Source organism: Eptesicus fuscus, chromosome 12 (assembly GCF_027574615.1).
Source record: "Eptesicus fuscus isolate TK198812 chromosome 12, DD_ASM_mEF_20220401, whole genome shotgun sequence".
NCBI classification, from domain to species: domain Eukaryota; kingdom Metazoa; phylum Chordata; class Mammalia; order Chiroptera; family Vespertilionidae; genus Eptesicus; species Eptesicus fuscus.
The window spans coordinates 13,854,000-13,877,315 of NC_072484.1; the positions used below are offsets into that span (position 1 = coordinate 13,854,000).

At 41.6% G+C, this 23,316-nt stretch overlaps 1 long non-coding RNA gene across 1 annotated transcript; it reads right to left on the reverse strand.

The window, feature by feature from the left end:
• Positions 1–227: 227 nt before the first annotated feature.
• On the reverse strand, positions 228–23,306 carry LOC114231413 (uncharacterized). The gene is made up of 3 exons (XR_003617369.2): positions 23,219–23,306; positions 16,108–16,237; positions 228–382 (listed from the first exon to the last, which is right to left on the reverse strand). It is a non-coding gene; the product is annotated as an uncharacterized LOC114231413 (long non-coding RNA).
• Positions 23,307–23,316: the final 10 nt, after the last annotated feature.

Below are 23,316 nucleotides of genomic sequence, written 5' to 3' on the forward strand. Positions count from 1 at the left end.
CTCTCTAAAAATCAATAGGTAAAGATTAACAAAAATTTTTAAAAATAAGTCAGCCTGTGTGTTTACATCTGGGTTCAAATGCAGAAAAAAAATTTGAAAATACATCAGACTCTTGGTGATAGTTAGCTCCAGTAATTAGATTAAAGAGAAAAGAGATTGAGGGCATGGAAATCTTTCCTTCTTGTGTATTATCTGAACTTTTGTAATACAAATGGTATTTATTACAGTTGTGGTTTTTAAATTTTATTTTTTACAACAAAATAAATCCATTTAATTATTGTAAAATGGTGAATGTCCTATGGAGAGAGATCATTTCTGCCTGGCAAACAGGGGATGGCTTCAAAGAGGAGGTGTCATCTCTTCTGGATCAGGAAGCATGGCTCTGAAATGAAAATACAACAGTGGGAGAGGGAGCATTCCAAAGTCAAGGGAGAGGAGGCACCTGCATCAGACTGAGAGGGATGGCCAGGCCCCGGGAGCTTCCTGGAGAAGGCAGGTGGTGAGGGATCCTGGGAGAACAGCATGTGGAAATCAGACAGGGGAGGCCCAGAGTCCCAGGCCAGGGACAACGTGGGTAGAATCTATAAAGCCAGGGATATTTTTGAGCTCGGGCATGATACAATTAGAGCTCTGATTTCAGAAGCTTCACCTGGCAAGGTGGAAGATGGATTTTAGGAATAAAGGCATAGAGACCTGGAGGCCTCTTTAACAGTCCAGGCAGCATTACCAAACTGGGGGCAGGGACACCACAACTGGGTTCAGAGGGGCCCCCAGTGCAGAGTTTGCACGTGGAGTGGACTCAGAACCCGCCCCCCCCTCCCCAGGGTTTGGAGGCCACAGCAAAGAGCATGAGAAAGTAAGGGGAGGCCTTGGACTCAATTAACTGTGTGCCATCCATGGACAGAGGGACAGGAGCCACAATGGACAGGTGCGGGCCTGCTCTGTGCATGTTAACAACCAGCTTCCCGCACTGCACAGCAGGCAGTTTGCGTAGTGTTTCGGAGAAGTGCAAATGTTAAGTATTTTTAATCTGTTAAAAATATTCATGACCAGGGATAACATATTTAGAATTTGCAAAGCAAAGGACGTTTTGGTCAGACCAAGACTATGGTTCCTTTTTTAATTCACCTTGTCCCATTTCCCTTTTCTTGACAAATTCCCTCTTTCCCTCCCCCTTCGTGGAGCTCCACAAAAATTACTGGAACACTGGGTGGAAAAGGTGAAGGGATTAAAAAGTACAAATTGGTAGTTACAAAATAGTCATGAGGATGTTAAGTACAGCATAGGGAATATAGCCAATAATACTGTAACAACTCTGAACAGTGCCAGATGGATACTTGAAATATTGGGGAGATCACTTTGTAAATTATATAAATGTCTAACCAGTATGTTGTACATCTGAAACTAATATAAAATAATATTGAATATCAAGTGTAATTGAAATTTTTTTTTTTTTTAGAAAAGCAGGAGATAAAAGAGTATGCACGGGGTGGTCCCATGTTTTGTGTACTCTGGTGCCCACTGAAGAATGAATTATTTTAGTAAAATGGCTGCATTTAAAAGTTGCTAGCTAATAGTAGAAGGAATTAGCACACCCTCATCATGAAACATGACTCAGTTGTGGAAAGGACACCAGCACGGCCATTTTTACTCATTATGGAAATGGCCCTTATCACTGACTAGCCCACAGATCTTAAGACTCTATCTACCCTTAGGAGAGTCTCTGTGACGGAGTGTGGTTTCTGACTTCAGGAACAATGATGTATGGTGCACATTTAATTATGCACTGTGGTATCATAATTCATATATATATATATTGATTTCAGAGAGGAAGGGAGAAGGAGAGGGAAAGAGAGAAACATCAGTGATGAGCGAGAATCATTGATCGGCTGCCTCCTGCACACCCCACACTAGGGATAGAGCCCACACGGGGAATCCAACCATGACCTCTTGGCTTCTAGGTCGATGCTCAACCACTGAGCCATGCAGGCCAGGCCCATAATTCTTTTATTATATAAAATACTAGAGGCCCAGTGCATGATTGAATCATGCACGTGTAGGGTCCCCTACACGCTTTCGCTTTCGATCACGGGGGAGCTGGGTGCCTGGTGCCTGAGTGGACAGGCATCCAGCTGCCACGCTTTCGCTTTCGATCGCTGGTGCCTGAGCAGACAGGCATCCAGCTGCCACGCTTTTGCTTTTGATCGCGGGGAGCTGAGTGCCTGTCCGATGGTTTACCAGGCCTTTCAGAAGCCTCCAGCACGGCGGAGGCTTCTGAAAGGCCTAGTGCCGGAGCAGACAGGCACCCAGCTCCCCCACTTTTGATGGTCCACGGCCGCTGAGGGGGCTACCCTGCTGTTGAGAGGCACTGGGGGCGGGAGTCCCTCCCCCTGCGCCTCTCAACGGCCGCTGAGGGGGGCTGCTGCGGACACCTGGCTACCCTGCCGTTGAGAGGCGCAGCTGGGTGTCCTCGGCAGGCCCCCTCAGCGGCTGCGGATCTGGCCGTTGAGAGGCACAGGGGGCAGGAGTCCCGCCCCCTGCGCCTCTCAACAGCAGGGTAGCCCCCCTCAGTGGCAGCGGATCTGTGCCTCTCAATGGCCGGATAGGCCACCACGAGTCCCGCCCCCCATCCTCCCGCCGCCCAATTGTGGGCATAGCGGAGTGATGGTAATTTACATGTTACTCTATCATTAGATAGGATGTTTTATGCCTTGGGCTTTGAAAAAGGCATTATGTCCTTTTTTTGAGGTGAGGTAGACTTGAGAAAGATGGAGTAGGATTGATAGCAATAATGAGAATCATGTGACTATGTGAACTACTAGTATAAGAAATTCTACAATCACTAAAGGAAGAGCCTTCTAAACTTGAAAAAAAAAATTAACCAGATACAATTTCTCTATGATTGGAACCTGCCATCTCTGAGAGAAAATAAATACCCAGGCCCACAGACAACGTATCCCCAACACAACTGGGGAGACCTGAGGGCTTGTATTTGCTCTTGTTTTCCCCTTTCCTCCTCTTAGCCTTACGCTATGATAGCATTTGGAGGGAGGGCAGGCAGGGGCACCAGGACGCTGGGATTCATCCCCCAACATGGAGGCTCGTGGTGACCGTCCGGGCAAGGCATAACCTGTGTTTGTCCTGCAGAGCCAGGATGAGCGTCACTGCAGGCGATTACCTTGGGGATGCTGCTTTGCAAGTCGTTCTGGAAGAAGTCTATGGCCAAAGCACTCCACCTGAAGCCAAGGGTACTCTTGCCCTTCTCCACGGCCCCAGGGCTGACAACACACAGGACTCAGCAGGTGGATGAATTCCGAGGCTGCCCATGGCTCTGTTGTAGACGACTTACTGTGTACAGTGCAACGTGCCATGTAACATCCACACAAAAATGATGAAGGGGGGAGGGGGGAACTTCCAGACCTTGACTTTTTTAAAAATGGAGTTATCTGGACACTGAGAACCATTTCATTGTGCACAATCTCATTCTTCTCACGCTACAAAGGACACACAGGTGTGTTGAAAGGCGGAGTTCGGGGTTGGACTGAGCATCTTTGGAAAAGTAAATGGATTATCCTCTGGAGCTTGTATTTCTTGGGAGAAGGTGTCATTGAAAGGATCAATGAACGCTGGGCCCTGAGAAAGACTAAGGAGACATGGAGTGTAGATGTGGTTCCAACACTGCCAGTTACTTTAAGTAAGAATGTAGCAGACTTGATTCTGAACAGTACTCTGTGGTTTAAATTATGTTTAATGAAATCTGAATTTTCCATGAATTAATATTCTAATTCTCTTACCCCAATAATAATAGTAATGACATAAAAATTTTACATTTGATTAAGGCCTTAGAATGTACTGAGTACATTCTTATTACTTATTTAAGTAAAATAACTTGAAAGTTATATTTAATCTATATTTAGTATGATTGTTAATTCCATTTAAAAGAGAAAACCCCTTAAATTTTAATTTTTTACCCTCTAATTTGTTTTTTATTGAATTTATTAGGATGACATTGGTTAATAAAATTATTTAGGTTTCGGGTATACAATTCTATAATACATTATCTGCACAGTGTATTGTGTATTCACCACCCCAAGTCACATCTCCTTGCATCACCATTTAATCCCCCTTTATCTTCTGTTATCTCCCCCATCTCCCTTCCACTCTTGTAATCACAATACTATTGTCTGTGTCTATGGGGTGTTTTTATTTTCTTTCCTTAATCCTTTCAACATTTTCACCCAGCCCCCAACACCCTTCCCCTCTGACAGTTGTCAGTCTGTTCTGTATATCTTTTAGTCTGTTTCTTTCTTTTTTTGTTGTTGTTAGTTTAATTTTGTTCATTAGATCCCACATATAAGTGATATGATACTAGGGGACCAGTGCACGAATTTATGCACCTTGAAAGGAACTGTGGGCCATGACGCTGTGGTGGGCCCAGGGGAAAGTCTCGACCCATCCTCTGTGCCCCCACCCAGCTGCTCCCACCTCGGCCCCCAGTCCCATCTACCCCGCTCCCACCGCCGCTGCTCCCACACGCTGACTGTGTAGGCCCTGCTCACGCCCACTGATGGCGCCTAGTGATCAGGACCAGCGCCAGGCGCTGGCAGCGGGTGTGAGCAGCAGCTCTGGTGCCAGCTGCAGGTGTGAGAGGCGGCTGCCGGCCCCAATCCAGCCTCAGGAGCAGGGGGAGGTGGAGAAGCCGAGGGGCGATTGAGGCTGGCAGCCACCTCTCACACCCACTGACAGTGCCGAGTGATTGGGGCTGGTGCCGGATGCTGGCAGCAGGTGCGAGTACTGGGCAGGACCGTGGCATGTGGGAGCAAGAATTTTTGTAACCACCAGAGGCGCACCCCGATGACAGCAATAGGTGCCCCGCCTTGGTCTGGCGCCCCTGCTCACCTGCTCCACTATCCTGCCACAGCCAATGCCCACCATGTTCCACGTTCTGCCACCTGCTGCTGATGCCCGCCATGTTCCGTGCGTGCCCCCTGGTGGTCAGCACATGTCATAGTGACCGATTATTTGGTTGTTCGGTTGTTCTGCCATTTGGTCAATTTGCATATTAGGATTTTATATAGATAGATAGGTAGATAGATAGATGTGTCTTTTCCTGACTGGCTTATTCAATGCAGCATAATACTCTCCAGTTCTACCCATGCTGTTGCAAAAGGTGAGATTTCCTTCTTTTTTACCACTGGGTAGTATTCCATTGTGTAAATGTACCACAGCCTTTTATCCACTTACATACTAACTAGCGTTCCCGTTGCAGGAAAAATCCTGCAATAGGATTTCCTGCTGCACTCTACCCCGCCTCCCCTCCGCCCCCAGCCCCGCCCCGCCTTCTCCTCCAGCCCGCCTGCTTTTCCGTTCACCCTCGGCCCCTCCTCCGCCCCGCCCTTGTCACCCGCCCCGTCTTCTCCGCCAGCACGCCTGCTTTCCCCTTCGCCCCGGCCCTGACTTTGCTCCTCCCTTCTCCTCACCCCCCCTCCCGGCTTGCTTGCTTCTTCGAAGCTTTACTCCCTTCTGCAGCTCTTGGCTTCTTTCGACGCTGTCTTGATATGCAAATTAGCCGCCATCTTTGTTGGGGTAATTTGCATACTCATCCTGATTGGTTGGTGGGCGTGGCTTGGATGGTGGGCGTGGCTTAGGTGTAGCGAAGGTGCGGTCAATTTGCATATTTGTCTATTATTAGATTAGATGGACACTTGGGCTGTATCCAAATCTTGGCTATTGTAAATAACCAGCTACAAAGAACATAGGGGTGCATATATTCTTATAAATTAGTGTTTCCGGTTTCTTTGGATATAGTCCCAGAAATGGAATCTCTGGGTCATAAGGCAGTTCCATTTTTAATTTTTTGAGGTAACTCCATGCTGTTTTCCACAGTGGCTGCACCAATCTGCATTCCCACCAACAGTGCACAAGGGCTCTCTTTTCTCCACATCCTTGTCAACGCTTGTGTTATTTTTGTTTTTGTTTTTTTAACATTGTACATTTATTTACAAAGAGGTTAGAGAAACTCACAGAATCAGGCCCCCCTGTGAACAGGGGAGTCACCATCATAATAAACACAGATATTTTGAAAAAGAAAAAAATACTGGCTTGGAACAGCTGAGGGTCATCCTGAGCTCCCCCAACTCCCTCTCACCAGATGGGGGGGGGGTCACAAGATAGAAGCCATCTTCCTTCCCCTCTTCTACTTCTCAATCCTCCATAATTGTCCACCTAGTTCTTTCCAGGTGTTATCAACTCCTATTTGACCCTCAAAAACCCCCAAGTCAGTGCTCCTTGCCTTCCCAGGGCACTCTGCAGGCACCATCTGGGTCAGACAGAGTCTCCAACCGTGTGCCAAGGGGAATTCCTAGGGGTCCAGAGACATGGATGGGGGGCATTTTGTGTATGAGGAGGCCATATCTGGGCATGGAAAGGAGGAATAAGAGGGCTCAGTGAGAGAAGTGAAAGGCATCAAACAGACTAAGTGTCTAAACTAAATGGGGAAATTCAAACTGAATTCCCCCTTCAGCATACCGTAGTACACCCAGAGTACAGAAGAAGCAAGTGAGGTTCAGAGAGAGGGACCGTTCTTGCCTGCGGGCTGCAGAACCCGGCCTTCAGCTGAAGTGGGTCAAACAGGGCTCCTCCCCCATTCCTCCCTATGGTGGAGGGGGAGCCTTTTCAACTGAGACCACAGTGGGTGGGGGCAGCGAGGAAGGGTCTTTGGAAGCCGAGAAAAGGGTGGTCTTTGGAAGGGAGGTGTTGAAGGGTCGGTGATTGGGAGTGTGGTGGTGCAGAGGCTATGAAGGGGGGAGCACAAGCAAACCCCCAAACTCATACTGTAGTCATGACCCTGACAGAACTCGAATGGAAATGCAGAATCTATCTTTTTCTTGAGCGCGTGGGAAGCCTTGATCTTCACAAAGACTTCGGCGGGGCCCGCGGGCGCCCCTCCACCCGCACCACCTGCAGGCCCTGAAGCTGCGGTGGCGGCCACCAGCAGCGGCGGCCACACGAGGCCCCCCGCGGCCGTCCGAGGGGCTGGATGCGGAGCTGAAGGCAGGCGACTGCCCCTCGCTGGCACTGGATTCGCTCTCCCCGTAGCCTGCAGGACCCCGGCGTCCCAGGGGCCCCGGGTGCCCCGCCAGCACTCGGAGTAGCTGCCCGCGCAGCCGTAGAGCAACCGGCGCTGAGGAGCGGACGGGAAGGGCGGGACCCGGGACCTGGGCGGCGGGGACGAGGGGTTGGCCAGCGGCGGCAGGACCCCGCGGCCTGCACAGCCAGCGTGGGTGCCGGCCCGGCGAGGCCTCGGGGGCCGGGGCTCCTCGCCCTCGGCGGTGGGGTACTTGAGGGGCTCCCCGGAGGAGTCGCGGCGGCGCGGCCCCAGCAGGCTGGTCTGGACTCGGAGCGCACCGGCTCCGTTTTGCGTCCGCGGCGGCCCTGGGGCGCTCCCGGGGTGGGGACTGCTCCACGCTGCGCCCGGGGTCAGCGGCCAACACTTGCTTTTTAATGGTAGCCGTTCTGCCAGGTGTGAGGCGACACCTCATTGCAGTTTTGAACTGCATCTCTCTGATGATTAGTAACATTGAGCATCTTTTCATATGTCTATTGGAATAATGTCTATTCCGGTCCTTTGCCCATGTCTTAATTGTATTGTTTGTTTGTTTGGTGTTGAGTTTGACAAGTTCCTTATAAATTTTGAATATTAAGTCCTAGTCAGATGTATCCACGAGTATGTCCTTCTATTTCGTATGTTGTCTTTTTGTTTTGTTGATGAATGGCTTCCTGTGCTGTGCAAAACTTTTTGGTTTGATGTGGTTCCATTTGTTTATTTTTTCTTTTGTTTCCCTTGCCTGAGGAGATGCATATATATAAAAAAAAATATTGCTACGAGAAATGTCCAGTGTTTTAATGCCTATGTTTTCTTCTAGGATTGTTGTGTTTTTTAGTCTAAAATTTAAGTCTTTAATCCATTTGAGTTTATTCTCTATATGGTATAAGAAATGGTCTAGTTTCGATTTTAGGCACATATCTGTCTAATTTTTCTAACACTGTTTATTGAATAGGTTATCATTACCTTGCTTTATGTTGTTGCCTCCTTTGTCAAATATTAATTGACTAAAAGGCTTGGGTTTATTCCTGGACTCTGTATTCTGTTCCATCAATCTATATGTCTTTTTTCATGCCAGTACCATGCCATTTTGATTACTATGGCCTTATGGTATACTTTAATATCAGGTAGCATGATTTGTCCAACTTTGTAGAGGTTTTTTCTCAAGATTGCTCTGGCTACCAGAAATGTTTGGTGGTTCCATATAAATTTTTGAAGTAATTGTTCTAGGTTTGTGAAATATCCCATTGGTACCTTGATAGGAATTGCATTGACTCTATAGATTGCTTTGGGTAGTATAAACATTTTAATGATGTTAATTCTTCCTATCCATGAACATGCTATATGCTTCCATGTATTGGTATCTTCTTCAGTTTCTTTCTTCAGTACAGATCTTTTATATCCTTGGTTAAATTTATTCCTAGGTATTTTTTTAAAAAAACAATTGTGTTTTGTTTGTTTTTTGTTTTTGTGCTTTTTTAGTTTCCCTTTCTGATAGTTCAATATTAGTGAATAGAAATGCAACTGATTTCTGGATATTTATTTTGAATCCTGCTTCTTTATTGAAATCATTTATCAGTCCTAGTAGTTATTTGGTGGAATCTTTAGAGTTATCTATATACAGTATTGTGTCATCTGCAAATAATTACAGTTTTACTTCTTCCTTACCAGTTTTAATGTCTTTTTATTTCTTCTTCTGTCTGATTGGTGTGGGTTGGACTTCCAGTATTATATTGAACTAGAGGCCCAATGCACAAAATGCGTGCAAGAGTAGGCCTTCCTTGCACCAGCTGCCTGCACCGGCTTCTCTCTGCCATCCGGAACCCAGGCTTCCTTCCCTTGCAGCCCCAGCTTCATCCGGAAGGTCGTCCAGTCTAATTAGCATATTACACTTTTATTAATATAGATAATATTGGTGAAAGTGGACATCCCTAACTTGTTCCTGATCTTAAGGAAAACACTATTAAGCTGAGGTATGTTCCCTCTATTCCCACTGTACTGAGAGTTTTTATCATAAATGGGTGCTGGACTTTATGAAATTGTTTTTTTATCTATCAATATGATCATTTTATTATTATCCTTCATTTTGTTTATGTGATGTATTACATTTATTGATTTACGGATATTGTACCAAGTTTGTATCCCCTCAAAAAAATCTCACTTGATCATGGTATATGACCTTTTTAATGTATTGTTGGACCTGGCTTGCTAATATTTTGTTGAGGATTTTAGCATCTATGATCATCAGGGATATTGGCTAAGAAAGCATCCTTATAACCATTAGTTTGAATTCTATAACTAATAAATTGCTTGCTTCCATTTTATTTGTCTTTTTTTCTGGAGTTTTCTCCTGGTGAAAGAAAATGACACACAAGTCCAGGAAGTGCTGAGAATCACAAACAAGATGAACCCAAAGTGGCCTACACACCAAGACACAACATAATTAAAATGCCAAAGTTAATGACAAAGAGAGAATCTTAGAAGCAGCAAGAGAAAAGCAGTTAGTTACCTACAAGGGAGCTCCCATAAGAGTGCTGATTTCTCAACAAAAACTTTGCAGACTGAGGGATCGGCATGAAATACCAGGTGTACTGGTTAATAATGCGGATTTTTTTCAATAGATGGAGTTACACATATGTTGATATATATGTGATTTGATATATATGCTATTTTGTTGTATTGATAGCAAGCTTCAAAACTTCATATGTCAAATTTTCTGCAGGTGTTAACATCATAGATATTTTTATGCTTAAAATGTCAAATTTCGTGCCAAAAAGCATTTGTGGGAAGTTTTAATTCATTATTTTATTTTGAAGAAAAATGCTGCTGAAACTTATCATATACTTCAGGAAGCTTATGGTGAATATGCTCCATTTCAAAATATTTGTGAATGCTGGTTTAAACGCTTTAAAGGTGATGATTTCAATGTGAAAGACAAAGAACGTCCAGGTCAACCGAAAAAGTTTGAACACTAATAATTACAAGCATTATTGGATGAAGATGCGTTTCAAACTCAAAAACAACTTGCAGAAAGGTTAAGCGTTGCTCAGCAAATAATTTCCAATCGTTTATAAGTAATGGGAAAGATTTTAAAGGAAGGAAAATCGGTGCCACATCAACTGAACAAAAGACAAATGGAAAACCGAAAAGTCATCAGTAAAATGTTGCTTCATGGGCATGAAAGAAAGTCTTTTTTGCATCAAATTGTGACTGATGATGAAAAGTGGATTTATTTTGAGAATCCCAAATGCACAAAATCATGGGATGATCCAGGTCAACCATCAACATCGATTGCAAGGCCAAATCGCTTCAGAAAGAAGACAATGCTCTGCGTTTGGTGGGATCAGGAAGGTGTGGTGTATTATGAGATTCTAAAACCAGGTGAAACCATTAATACTGATCACTACTGACAACAAATAATCAATTTGAACCACGTTTTGATCGTGAAATGACCAGAATGCACCAGAAGACACGGCAAAGTAATTTTGCTTCATGATGACGCACCATCACACACTTCAAAACCAGTAAAAGACACATTAAAAGATCTTGCCTAGGAAGTATTAACCCACCTGCCATATTCACCAGACCTTGCTCCTTCAGATTACCACTTTTTCCAATCGATGGCACATGCACTTTATGAGCAGCCTTCAAAACATGAGAAGTGGAAAATTGGGTCTCTGAATGGTTTGCCTCAAAACAAGAAAAGTTCTATTGGGACGGTATCCACAAATTACCTGAAAGATGGAGGAAATGTGTAGCTAGCGATGGACATTACTTTGAATAAAGCACTTTTGATGTTTCTCTTGAAATTATCCTGTTTTCTTTTATTACAAAATTCTCATTATTAACCGGTACACCTGGTATTAGAAGTGGTAAAAAACAAGGACCTAAACTGAAGATTACACAGCAAAGCCATCATTTAAAATCAAAGGACAGATAAAGAGCTTCTCAGATAAGAAAATGCTAAAGGGGTTTATAACCACCGAACCAATATTACCAGGAATGTTAATGGAACACCTTTAAAAATAAAAAGAAATAAAGATCAAAATTATGAATAATAGATTGTTGTTGTATGTTTTTCTAAGATGGCTTTAGAGGAGCTGGAAGCTCCATGTGCTTGCTCCCAACACCAGACCAGACTTGTAGCTAAACTGCAGAGTATTCGGCTTGAAAAACCAGTTGAAGTGTAGCTGATCTGTAATGTTGTGAGCAGGAAACATGGAAAAGGACAGGAGGAGACATGGAAAGGATGAGCCAACTCATGAACCTGCACAGCAGGGAAGCCCAAGGGAAAGTTTGGTAGCAGAGCCCCAGCCACTGCGAGCAGGGTCTCAACCCCACACAGACATCTCACATAGCAGTTTTTTCACTAATACATTTCCTAGGTCAAGAGAAACAAAGGAAAAAATAAGCAAGTGGGACTACATCAAATAAAAAGCTCCTGCACAGCAAAAGAAACCATGGAGAAAATGAAAATAGAACCCACTGTATGGGGGAATGTATTCGCCAATGACACCTCTTATAAGGGATTAATTTCCAAAATATATAAAGAACTTACACAACACCAGAAAGACAAACAATCCAATTAAAAAATGGGTAAATGGCCTAAATAGACATTTCTCCAAAGAGGACATACAGATGGCCAATAAACATATGAAAAAAATGTTCATCACTAATTATCAGAGAGATGCAAGTTAAAACTACAATGAGGTATCACTTCACACCTGCCAGAATGGCTACCATCAATAAATCAACAAACAAAAGTGCTGGTGAGGATGTGGAGAATAGGGAACCCTAGGAATGCAGACTGATGTAGCCACTGTGGAAAACAATATGGAGTTTCCTCAAAAAATTAACAATGGAATTACCATTTGACCCAGTGATCCCATTTCTAAGAATGTATCCTAAGAATTCCGAAACACCAATCAGAAAGAATATATGCACCCCTATGTTCAGAGCAGCACAATTTATAATACCTAAGATCTGGAAACAGCCTAAGTTCCCATCAGTAGATGAGTGGATAAAAAGCTGGGGTACATTTACACAATGGAATACTATGTGTCCAGAAAAAAAAAAAAAAAAGGAGCTCTTACCCTTTGAGACAGTATGGATGGACCTGGAGTCTATTATGTTAAGCAAAATAAGCCAGTTAGAGAAAGACAAATACTATATGATCTCACTTATATGTGGAATCTAATGAACAAAATAAACTGAGGAACAAAACAGGTCTTGAGTCATGGAAGCATGGAACAGACTAAAAGATCTCTGGAGGAGGAGTTGGGGGAGAGGGGATAAGAAGAGATTAACCAAAGAACATATATGCATATATGTATAGCCCATGGACACAGACAATAGTGAGGTGAAGGCCTGAGGTGGGGGGGGGGGGGTGTTGGGTTGAGGGAGATAAAGAAGAGGAAATGGGAGCCATCTGTAATACTGTCAACAATAAAAAACAATAAATTTTAAAAATTATGAATAATAAAACAGGCATACTACATGCCTATCAATAATTATATTAAATGCAAATAGGATAAATGCTCTAAACAAAAGACCTAGGATGGCTGAATGGGCAAGAAAATAAGACCCATACATATGCTGCCTACAAGAGACCCACTTCAGATCAAAAGACACACAGAGACTTAAAGTGGAGGATGGAAAGTGATAGTTCATGCAATTGGAAATGAAAACAAAGCTAGGGTAGTAATACTTATATCAGACAAAACAGACTTTAAAGCAAAGGCTATATAACAAGAGACAAACAAGGGCCCAGCAATTCCACTTCTGGGCATTTATCTGAAGAAACCCAAAACACTAATTTGAAAAGATGTGCACACCCATATGTTCATTGCAGTGTTATTTACAAGAGCAAAGCTATGGAAGGAACCTAAGTGTCCATCAATAGATGAATGGACAAAAGAAGTGGTGCATATATACAATGGAATATAATTCAGCCATTAAAAAGAATGAAATCTGGTCACCTGCAATATCATGGATGAACCTAGAGGGCATTGTGCTGAGTGAAATAAGTCAGATAGAGAAAGACAAATGTCATATGATTTCACTTATATGTGGAATCTAAAATAAATAAATAAACCAAACAGAAACAAACTCATAGATACAGAGAACATTTTGATGATTGCCTGATGAAAGGGGTGTTGGAGAGATGGGTGAAAGGGGAAAGCAATTAAAAAGTACAAATCGGTAATTACAAAATAGTCATGGGGATGTAAACTATAGCATAGGGAATACAGTCAATAATATTGAATTACCTATGTATGGTGTCAGATGGGTACTAGATTTTTCAGGGTAATCACTGTGTAAATTATATAAATACCTAGTCATTATGTTGTACAATAAAAACCAATATAATATATGTAAACTGTAACTAAAAACAAAAAATATATATTTTTTAAAAAGGTTAAACTGATCCCAATAAGAGGACCATCAAAAGGAGCTTTGCCAGGCTTGCTGTTAGTAGGTGAGTTGCCACATCTACTACCAACCATAGGGAATTTTTGCAAATGACCAAAAAAAAGTTCCCTAGCTTAGTATATTTTATTATATCCTCTTTCTAATTCTCTGCATGAGAAATATTGATAATCTTATATGTTTGACTTCAATAAGCATCTATTGATTGCCAAGTGCACTGATAAAAATTAAAGATATGGAGATGAACAAAATGTGCTTCTCTGTAATCCTCAAGAAACTTTTTGGGGAAATAAACACACAAACAAACAACATCACTGATAATAATCTAAAGGGAGGAGCAATCACTGTTTCCGGGAAGCCTGTGGTAAGGGCGCTAGCCAAATCGCATTTGAGCTGGTTCTCCAATGAACAGGGGTGAGGTAGATAAAGCAGAAAGAGAAGCATTCCAGGCAAAGGGCACCGCATGGGTCAGAGCAGAATGGGGGATTTGCATTTTATATTTAATGAACAGATCAGAGATCAGAGAGAGGGGAGCTCAAGCAGATTGGAAGGGAGTGTGGGGACCAGCATCCTGCTGAGCGGTTTGGATTTTATGGAGCATAGAATCGTCTATGACAGGAGCCTGGTGTACTCAGGTTTGTTCAGCTGGAGAGAAGAACACAAAGTACCATTAGTGGGATCACTCTGGCCTGCAGAGCTGTAGGCAGGTCTCTCTGTCTGTTCTCAGCACCCCAAGCTTTGAGATTATAAGTGGTCGGTAAACACATATTGGTTGACTGTGAATGAATGACCTAGATTCATGGAAGTTTCCACTGGCTTACAAACATTGGCGAAAGTGAAAAAAACAGTCTAAACAGTAGAGCTACTGTCCCCAAAGCAGGGGGACTTGGGCACATCTTCTCCCCAAGACTGCCTGCAGTCTGAATCGGCACAGTAGTTCTTGCTCTCGAGACTGAGGACACAATAGAATTGAAACATGCCCTTCCTGCTCCCTCCCTGTCTGCTCTCCTGCATCACCTGTCTCATTGCAGCTCCGCTGTTACCTAAGTTCTTTTAAAAAGAAGATAAAATTCTGATGTGTCTGTCACCACCGTTCCTTGCAATGAGAAATGGAAGGTGTGGCTTCTTTGAAAGAAAAATGACAAGTCTGAGTATTGGGTAACTCCAAGGTGTTGGCATGTGGGAGACAAATTTATTCACTGAGATCAACGGAAAACCCTGTCTGCCTTTCCAATTCTTTTTATAATAAGTTTTAGTTGCTGTTTATGCTTTCAGGATGCAGTGCTTAGCATGAAAACCAGTCTCCTCACAGCCCATGTTTAGGTGGAGGCATGGGCGTCCCTGAGTAAACACCGCAACAATGGAATTCCACCAGACGCTCAGTGAGTCTTTCATCTGTTTGCAGGAGTGACAAGCAGAGCGGGCTTCCTTCGGCCTGGAGTGGAAGCACAATTATGAAGCAAAGGATCTGGGGCTTGTTTGTAGAACTTACCTAAGAAACTGATACCCTCTGAAAGTGCCCCTTCATTCCAATGTCACTTCAGATAGGGCAGGTAAAAGGATTATACTGGTGTCGCTGGCCCCCACCCATTGTCTGCGCAAGCTGACACTGAATGGGGTAACTTAACCCCAAAGAGATAACCAACTGCTGTGTGTACTCACATTTACAACTGGCAATTCCCATGAAATGGCATGGTTGTTTTCTGGAGCCTTTTGCTTCATTAACACATTGGTAGCAGAATCTGAGATGCTCTGGACCAAAGAGGGGAGGTTGTGGAAGAACAAGTCCAGGGTCCTGCCCCCCATTGCCCTTGTAACAAACTAAACCCACCAGGGAAGCAAGTCTGGAGATTAGACAATGTTCATATATCTCTGATTTCTTTTTTTCATATTGTGAACTTGACTTCAAAAATCTCAATATATTTTTTAAAGGATGTGATATGTTTGTGGCTTCTGTTTTGATAGGACCAACATCTGACTCATGTCCTTACTCTGTTTGTGACTTTGAGGGCCTCCACCCTCCACCTTCAGCCAGCTCAGGCTCACCACCACAACCACCACCCCCAGTCCAGATTCACCCCATCACCAGCCTCCAGGCCAAAAGTCCAAAAGAATCGAACTCTCCTACACTTAGTCTGGATATTCTCAGGCTAGTTTTAGGCCAAATTCCCTTTTATTGATATAAATCTTATTTATTATGTTTCTAAAATAGGGACATGGAAGAATCCAGAGGTTATTCATGATCATACCATCCAGATAACCCTTCCTGACAATTTCAAAATGTTTAAATAACACATCATGTACATGGTAGAAAAAAATTTAAATATCACAAAAGATAAAAATAATTTTGAATAAAATCAACCTTCACCCCAAGGTAACCACTGCTAACATTACCTTGGGTTTTCTTCCAAATCAGAAAAGGAAATTTATACAGCAGCAAAATATACACAGCCTTTTACATGATTTATTCCAAAAAAAGAATTTAGCATTCACACTATTTTATATCTTTCCCTTTTCACTCAATTATACATCAGGAAGAGTTTGTTGCATCTACTGCATATCATATGAATTACCTCATTCTTCTTAATGGCTCATTCTATGGGTCCATTATAACTGATCTGTCTTGTCTCCCATGAGATGCTTAGAAGAAATACACAAACTGTAGGCAGTAGACTTAGCTCCTCCATCCCACAGTTTCCTCATCTGCAAAATGAGAATTACAATAACAAATGAGTAGATACATGGAAATCACTTAAAAGGTTATCTGAGCCCTGGTCAGCATGGCTCAGTGGTTAGAGTGTTGGCCTGCTCACTGAAGGGTCACAGGTCCCATTCCCCATCAAGGGCATACCTGGGTTGTAGGTTCCATCCCCAACCCGGTTTGCAGAACCAATCAATGTAAGTTAGACACTCTCACATCAATGATTCTCTCTCTCTCTCCCTCTCTCTCTCTCTCTCCCTCTCTCTCTCTTTCTCTCTCTCTCTCTCTCTTTCTCTCTCTCTCTCTCTCTCTCTCTCTCTCTCTCTTCCCCCCCTCCCCCATTTTCACTCTTTCTAACAATAAATGGGAAAAATGTCCTCAGGTGAGGATTAACAACCAAAAAAGTTATCTGAAACACAGTAAGCTCTTATTATTATCTATCAGTGTCATTGTGATTTCCCATTAGAAATTTTTAGACAAATATTAGCCATTTTTGTCAGCATACTTTCTAATTAGAGGTATTTTTAGGTAAATCTCAATGCTGTCACTCCTAAAATTAGACCCACATGAGAGCCCACCTTGTATTTTTTTTAGCTAAACCCTTCAAAACACCTAGAAATATTGAAATATTTATGGCCCATTGTAGTGATGAGGTTATATTTTTTTAACACACAAGAAAATTCCCCAAATGAAGCCATGGCTTGAGTTCTGTTTTGTGAAACAGCAGACACCAATATCAAGGGAGAAGTCACTGAGGAGAAATAGAGAAGAACACCATAGCCAATTGACAATGCAAGGAAAATTGTGGCAGGCAGAATGTAATTACCTGAACTGGAACTCGGCCAAGGTGCCTATTTGCCCAAGAAAGGGAAATTAGACCAGATGTTGGGGAAAGGGTTTAATTTTGGCCAACATTTCCCAAGATAATCTTTTCATCAGGAATAAGGTCATTATATCAAGGCATTAGGGAGAAACATAGAAGGTTAGGGCTTAAAGGAACAAATTCTAAGAGATTGGTTAGTTCAGTCCCTCATTCTACAAATAAGAGATTAGACTTTTCCAAGTAACAGTTGGCAGAAGAGCCAAGGTTAGCTGAAAAGTCTCTTGGCACCCAAACCAGTGTTTATCCCATAATATTGCTGGCTTATTTGTATAGAGTCCTAGGATACCCATTAGTACTCAAAACACAGCAAGACATATATTAATGAGTAATAATTAAAAGTTTTTTATTGATTTTTTTATTGTTTAAAGTATTACATATAGTAGTACATATATCTTCTTTTTTTTCCCCATTGACGTTCTCCCAGCCTCTCCCACCCCCTGTCACATGCAAATTAGCTCCTATAAGTGATGTCATATAAATAATTAAGAGATTAGGATGTGTGTGTGTGTGTGTGTGTGTGTGTGTGTGTGTGTGTGTGTGTGTTTGGGGGGGAGAGTAATTTAAACTGCTTTATATCCTAGGGGTCCTCCCCTCATAAGGAGGTTAAATTATGAGGTCCCAGTCTCCATTCCTTTTTGTCCCCCACTTCAACCTCAGAAATACTGCTTCTGCAACATTATATATGTTAGATGGTTTTACATAAAGTGTATTGATGCAAGGTTCCATCGCTAAAACAAAACAAAAAAAAATTAATGCCATTGTTCTGAGCACAAAAGCCCAATGCTTTATAATTCTTAAAATTTCATTTGGAGAAAACTTGGGGGACTTGCATGATCTAAAGAAACACAGCAGATGTCTAAGTAGAGCTTTGAGAGCGTGACTTTCCCCCGCATCATTTTTTGCATACCACAATGAACCAGATTTCTAAAAAGCCATTAATTAAGCATCTACATCATTTATTTAAAGCAAAACAATAAGGGGAAAATGGCAAAGTTGACAAGCGTTTGGGGTGAATGTACAATATTATCCCCATCATGTTATTGGCATAGCAACCATTAAAAGTATGCCTTGGTACTTTTTCCTTTTTGCGGGGGAGGTAACAATTTCCTAAAGTTTGACAAAGATAGAAAATAGTTCTGGAGATCCAGTGCCTAACAACATGACTATGTTTAACACTACAGAACTATGCTCATAAAAATGGTAAAGATGGCCTGGTCAGTTTGGCTCAGGGGTTGAGCACTGACCCATGAACCAGGAGGTCACAGTTCTATTCCTGGTCAGGGCACATGCCCAGTTTGCAGGCTCTATCCCCAGTAGAAGGCATGCGAGAGGCAAGGGATAATGATTCTCTCTCATCATTGATGTTTCTAGCTCTCTTTCCCTCTCCCTTTCTGTCTCTGAAAAGCAATAAAAACAAACAAATAAATAAATAAATCTTTTTAAAAATCAGCAAGTGGAGCTCAATCCCACAGGGACAACTCTAAAATATGCTCTCTCAAAATTATCCCTACCTACAGGGGAGAGAGAGCTGAGATGTTTAAACACTAACTCCTGGGAGATATTGATGGTGGCTGCCCCTGGGTTGTTCATTCTCTATCACTTCCTACTACTCTGGCTTCTTGTCATACTGCCCAAAAAGCAGAGGGGCCATCCAGATTCCAAAAAAAAGTTCTAAGCTAAATTTTCTTTTTTGTACAAAGCAATATTATCAAGTTCCACAGTTTTCATTTTTGAGGGTGCTTCAGAATCCTTAAGACTTCCTAAAGCCCATATTGCTGGCCCCATCCCCAGAGTTTTTAAATGAATAAATCTGGGTACTGCCAGACTTAAAATTTCTAATAAATATGGGGGAGTGGGGAGAGAGAGAGAGAGAGAGAGAGAGAGAGAGAGAGAGAGAGAGAGAGAGAGATGCTGATGTCGGCCATCTGGTCTCCCCGCCAAGATGGCTTGCCACAGGCTCCTAAAGAAGTCACTATACAAATTGTTTGTCTGTGTGTGTAACAGGCGTATTTGAAAAAGAAATAATAAATCACTCAAAGACACACTTTGATCCTAGAACTTCAAACTGAATAATAGAAATGGATATCCTGCTCAGCTGATCACCCCTCCCACTGGAAGATCTGTCTTGGTCAGGCGCACAGTGGTCGGGGAGACTCATCTTTTTCTATGTCCCCAAGGAATGCAATAATTCTCAGCATGCTAATATGATATCACTTACAGAATCTGAAATTACACAATATCTAAGTAAAAAAAATATGTTTGCATTTCAAAACTACATAGTCCTTTGTTTTCTTTTTAACAGAGAAATTGTAAACTTCTTGTTCACCCACAATGGGTCATGAAGAACTTATTCCTTGTTAGGTGATCCTGAATGCTCCACATTTCTGAGACACCAGCCCTTGGAGCCACAGTTTATGCAGACTCTGTGCTAAGATGGCAGTGCACTCATAAAATAATAATCTGTATTTTGATGAAACTGGAAATTATCAAAAAAAATCTTATGGTTTGCTGAGTACTATGCAGAGAAATCATCTTAAATTACAAATTTCTAGAATCAACAATGTATCACTTTACTAATCCAAGAAAGAAAGTCAAGTTTTAGTAACTTAAGAATGCTCTGAGCCATGCTCCTGTGAGTTTCCTTTCTTGGCACAGGATGAAGCCTGAATAATGATGCATCTTCTCTCCTACCCCTCTGCTGCTTGGCTTTGGATACTGGCCAAAAACCCAGAATTAAGAACCTGTCATTCCTAAATAAAAGGTCCTAATGCAAAGCATCTTATTTCATTACATGAACATTTTAAAGCAATTGTTCAAGATTTGAAACTGATTGGAAGACATCTATTGCTTCTGTATTATTTTTCCCATATTACTACTAGAAATTAAATTTGTAAAATTACCAGTTATTAAAAATCTAATATCAATAATAAATATACTGAAGAAAGTAAAGAAATATTTTAACTCAATCCTCGGACTTTCGTGTAAGTTTATTTGAAGGTCACTTAACACCAGTTTAAAAAAAAAAAACAGTTTATAATTAAGAGCATTGAATGATGTTCTTCATTAGAATAGACTGGCTTAGCTTAGCAATTATGATAACTTTTATTATTTTCTTTTGCATTGTTATTTGAAATATTGTGACACATTATCCTCATGCCCTAAAGATTAATTATTGTTAATTTGAACAAAATTATATTATTCTTAACTAAAAGCAGTGCTAATTTTTTATCACGGAATCCTCACTTTACAATGTAGAAAAATCCTCACTTTAAAATGTAGAAAAATCCTCACTTTAAAATGTAGTAAAAGTGGTTTTCTAATTTGATTATTCTGATTTGAATCACTGTTCTTTAATGCCAAATATAAGCTTTTTTTTCCCAAATGAAAAATGTTGATCTATATTAAATCAGTGCTGCAACTTTATAAAACTAGTTATACAGGTAAGAGATTTCCTTTTTGTCAAATAAACTCCACAAATAAACTTCCTATCTATTATTTGGTATCTGATTTTCTGAAGATGCCCATAAAAATTAAAAACACTATTTTCTGATAATAGTTGGTTGACCCAATGCCCTTGCTTATTTTAGAAAGAAACAGATTTTGTTCCAAAACAATAAATCTAGGTACCTATGTAAACACAAGAAACCCATGTCCATCCTATCCACTAAGGCAAACTGATGGAACTAATAATGTGACATATAAAAATACTGTTTACTCTCAACAAGGTTACCCACATAATGTTACCCAGTAACAATGTTTATTTACTAGGCCTTCGGTGCTAGTTTTCTATCACCATCAAAGTCTTCATGACAATGGACTGGTTCTGTTTAAAACATGGTATTTGCTGTGTGTGAAGTTACTCTAGAACTCCCTGTAGCAGAACGAAAGTTAAGCACAAAAGAACAAGAAAATCCATCTTGGAAGTTTTTCAATTGATATGCATGCTTTCAAAGTGATTCTTAAGAGGTAAAATTGCTTCCTTATAATTCTTCTGCAAAAATATCACCAAGGAAATTTCTGAACATTTACTACCTGTCTTTTTACAGCAATTTTGCTTTAAAACCCATGAAGAACTAATGTTCAGAATCTTTTCACCACCTGCTCTGGGAGAGAAAATTGAATAGCTATATGCAAAAAATTAGACCTGGAATCTACTTCTAATCCAAAATCATACAGCAAATCAGGAATACAAATTTGATGTATTCAAAATATGTTTATCTTTTAAAGTTGAATATACACTGAGTGGCCAGATTATTATGATCTCTGAATGCATAATAATCTGGCCACTCAGTGTATATCCTATATAATAAAAGGCTAATATACAAATTGTCCCCTCGACCAGGAGTTCGACCAGCAGGCAGGCCAGCCAACCACCCATGTCCCCTCCCCCTCGCCAGGCTGGCCGGACCCCACCCATGCATGAATTCATTCACTGGGCCTCTAATATATATATAAATACACACACACACACACACACACACACACACACACACACACTGAGTGGCCAGATTATTATGTGTTCAGAGATCATAATAATCTGACCACTTAGTGTACACTGACCATGGAATCCATAAATCTCACTTCTGAGTATTTAATTTTAAATTAAAACTTATATTCACACAAAAACCTGTAAGCCAATGTTTATAGCAGCTTTATTCATAATTGCCAAAAACTGGAAATAATCCCAATGTCCTTCAATGGATGAATAGATAAACTGTGTCCATCTATCCCATAGGATGCTACTCAGCAGTAAAGAAAAAGCAACTACTGATACATGCAACCACAGGACCAACAAGTAACTTATGCTGAGTGAAAGAAGCCAGACTCAAAAGACTATATATTGTATGGTTCCATTTCTTTTTCAGTCTTTCATTTTTGGAAAAGGTTAAGGTCAAAGAACAGAAAACACTTCAATAGTGGCTAAGAGCTGGGGTGAAGTAAGGCATTTTCTACAAAGGGGGAAGCATGGGAATTTGGAAAGGTGGTGGAACTATTCTATTTTTGTTTTGTTTTGTTTGTTTGTTTTTTAATCTTAAATGCAATTTTTAACTTAGTTTTTACACATTTTATTTTCCATAACAATTCAAAATAGAGGGTGTGATTTTTCTACAACATCTAAGTGGCTTACATTTTTTTAAAAGTGGATTACATTTTCACCATATGGATTAATTAAATAGTTGTGCATAACTTGTAGATTATAGTTTATTATTTTAAACTAGAGGCCTGGTGCACAAAATTCGTGCATGGGGGTGTGTGTCCCTCAGCCCAGCCTGCACCCTCTCCAATCTGGGACTCCTCAAGGGATGTCCAACTGCTCTTTTAGGCCCGATCCTACCTGGACTTCTGGTAGGACTGCTGGCCCTCTCACAATCCAGGACTGCTGGCTCCCAACTGCTTGCCTGCTTGCCTTCCTGATTGCCCCTAACCACTTCTGCTTGCAAGCCTGATCACCCCCTAACCACTCCCCTGACAGCCTGATTAATGCCTAACTGCTCCCCTGCCAGCCTGTTTGCCCCTAACTGCCCTCCCCTGCCGGCCTGGTCACCCCTAACTGCCCTCCCCTGCAGGCTTGATCACCCCACCTGCCCTCCCTTGCAGACCTGGTCCCTCCCAACTGCCTCCCCTGCTGGCCATCTTGTCACAGCCATATTGTGTCCACATGGGGGTAGCCATATTTGACCACATGGGGGCAGCCATCTTGTGTGTTGGAGTGATGGTCAATTTGCATATTACTCTTTTATTAGATATGATGGCTTGATTTGTTCTTATATGGTCATTTGAAGGACTTTACAAATAAGTCTATGTTTATAGTTATATGAACATGAATTTGTCAAAACTCACAAAACTACACAGTAAAAGAGTGGGTGTTAGTATACATATGAATTATACTTAACATTTTTTAAGACTTTGTGTTTTAGATCAGTTTTAGGTTCACAGAAAAATTGAGAGGAAAATACAGAGATTTCCCATTGACTCCTTTCCCCATGCTGAGCTTTCATTCTCCTACAGGGAGTTCTGGAGTGACTTGACACACACAGCCTTCTCCCCAAATACAACATCCCCACCACAGTGGCAAACTTATTACAACTGATGAACTTACATTGACTCAGCTTGATCACCCAAAGTCCATAGTTTATCTTGGGGTTCACTCTTGGCACTATACATTCTATGGGTTTGGACAAATGTGTAATGACATAT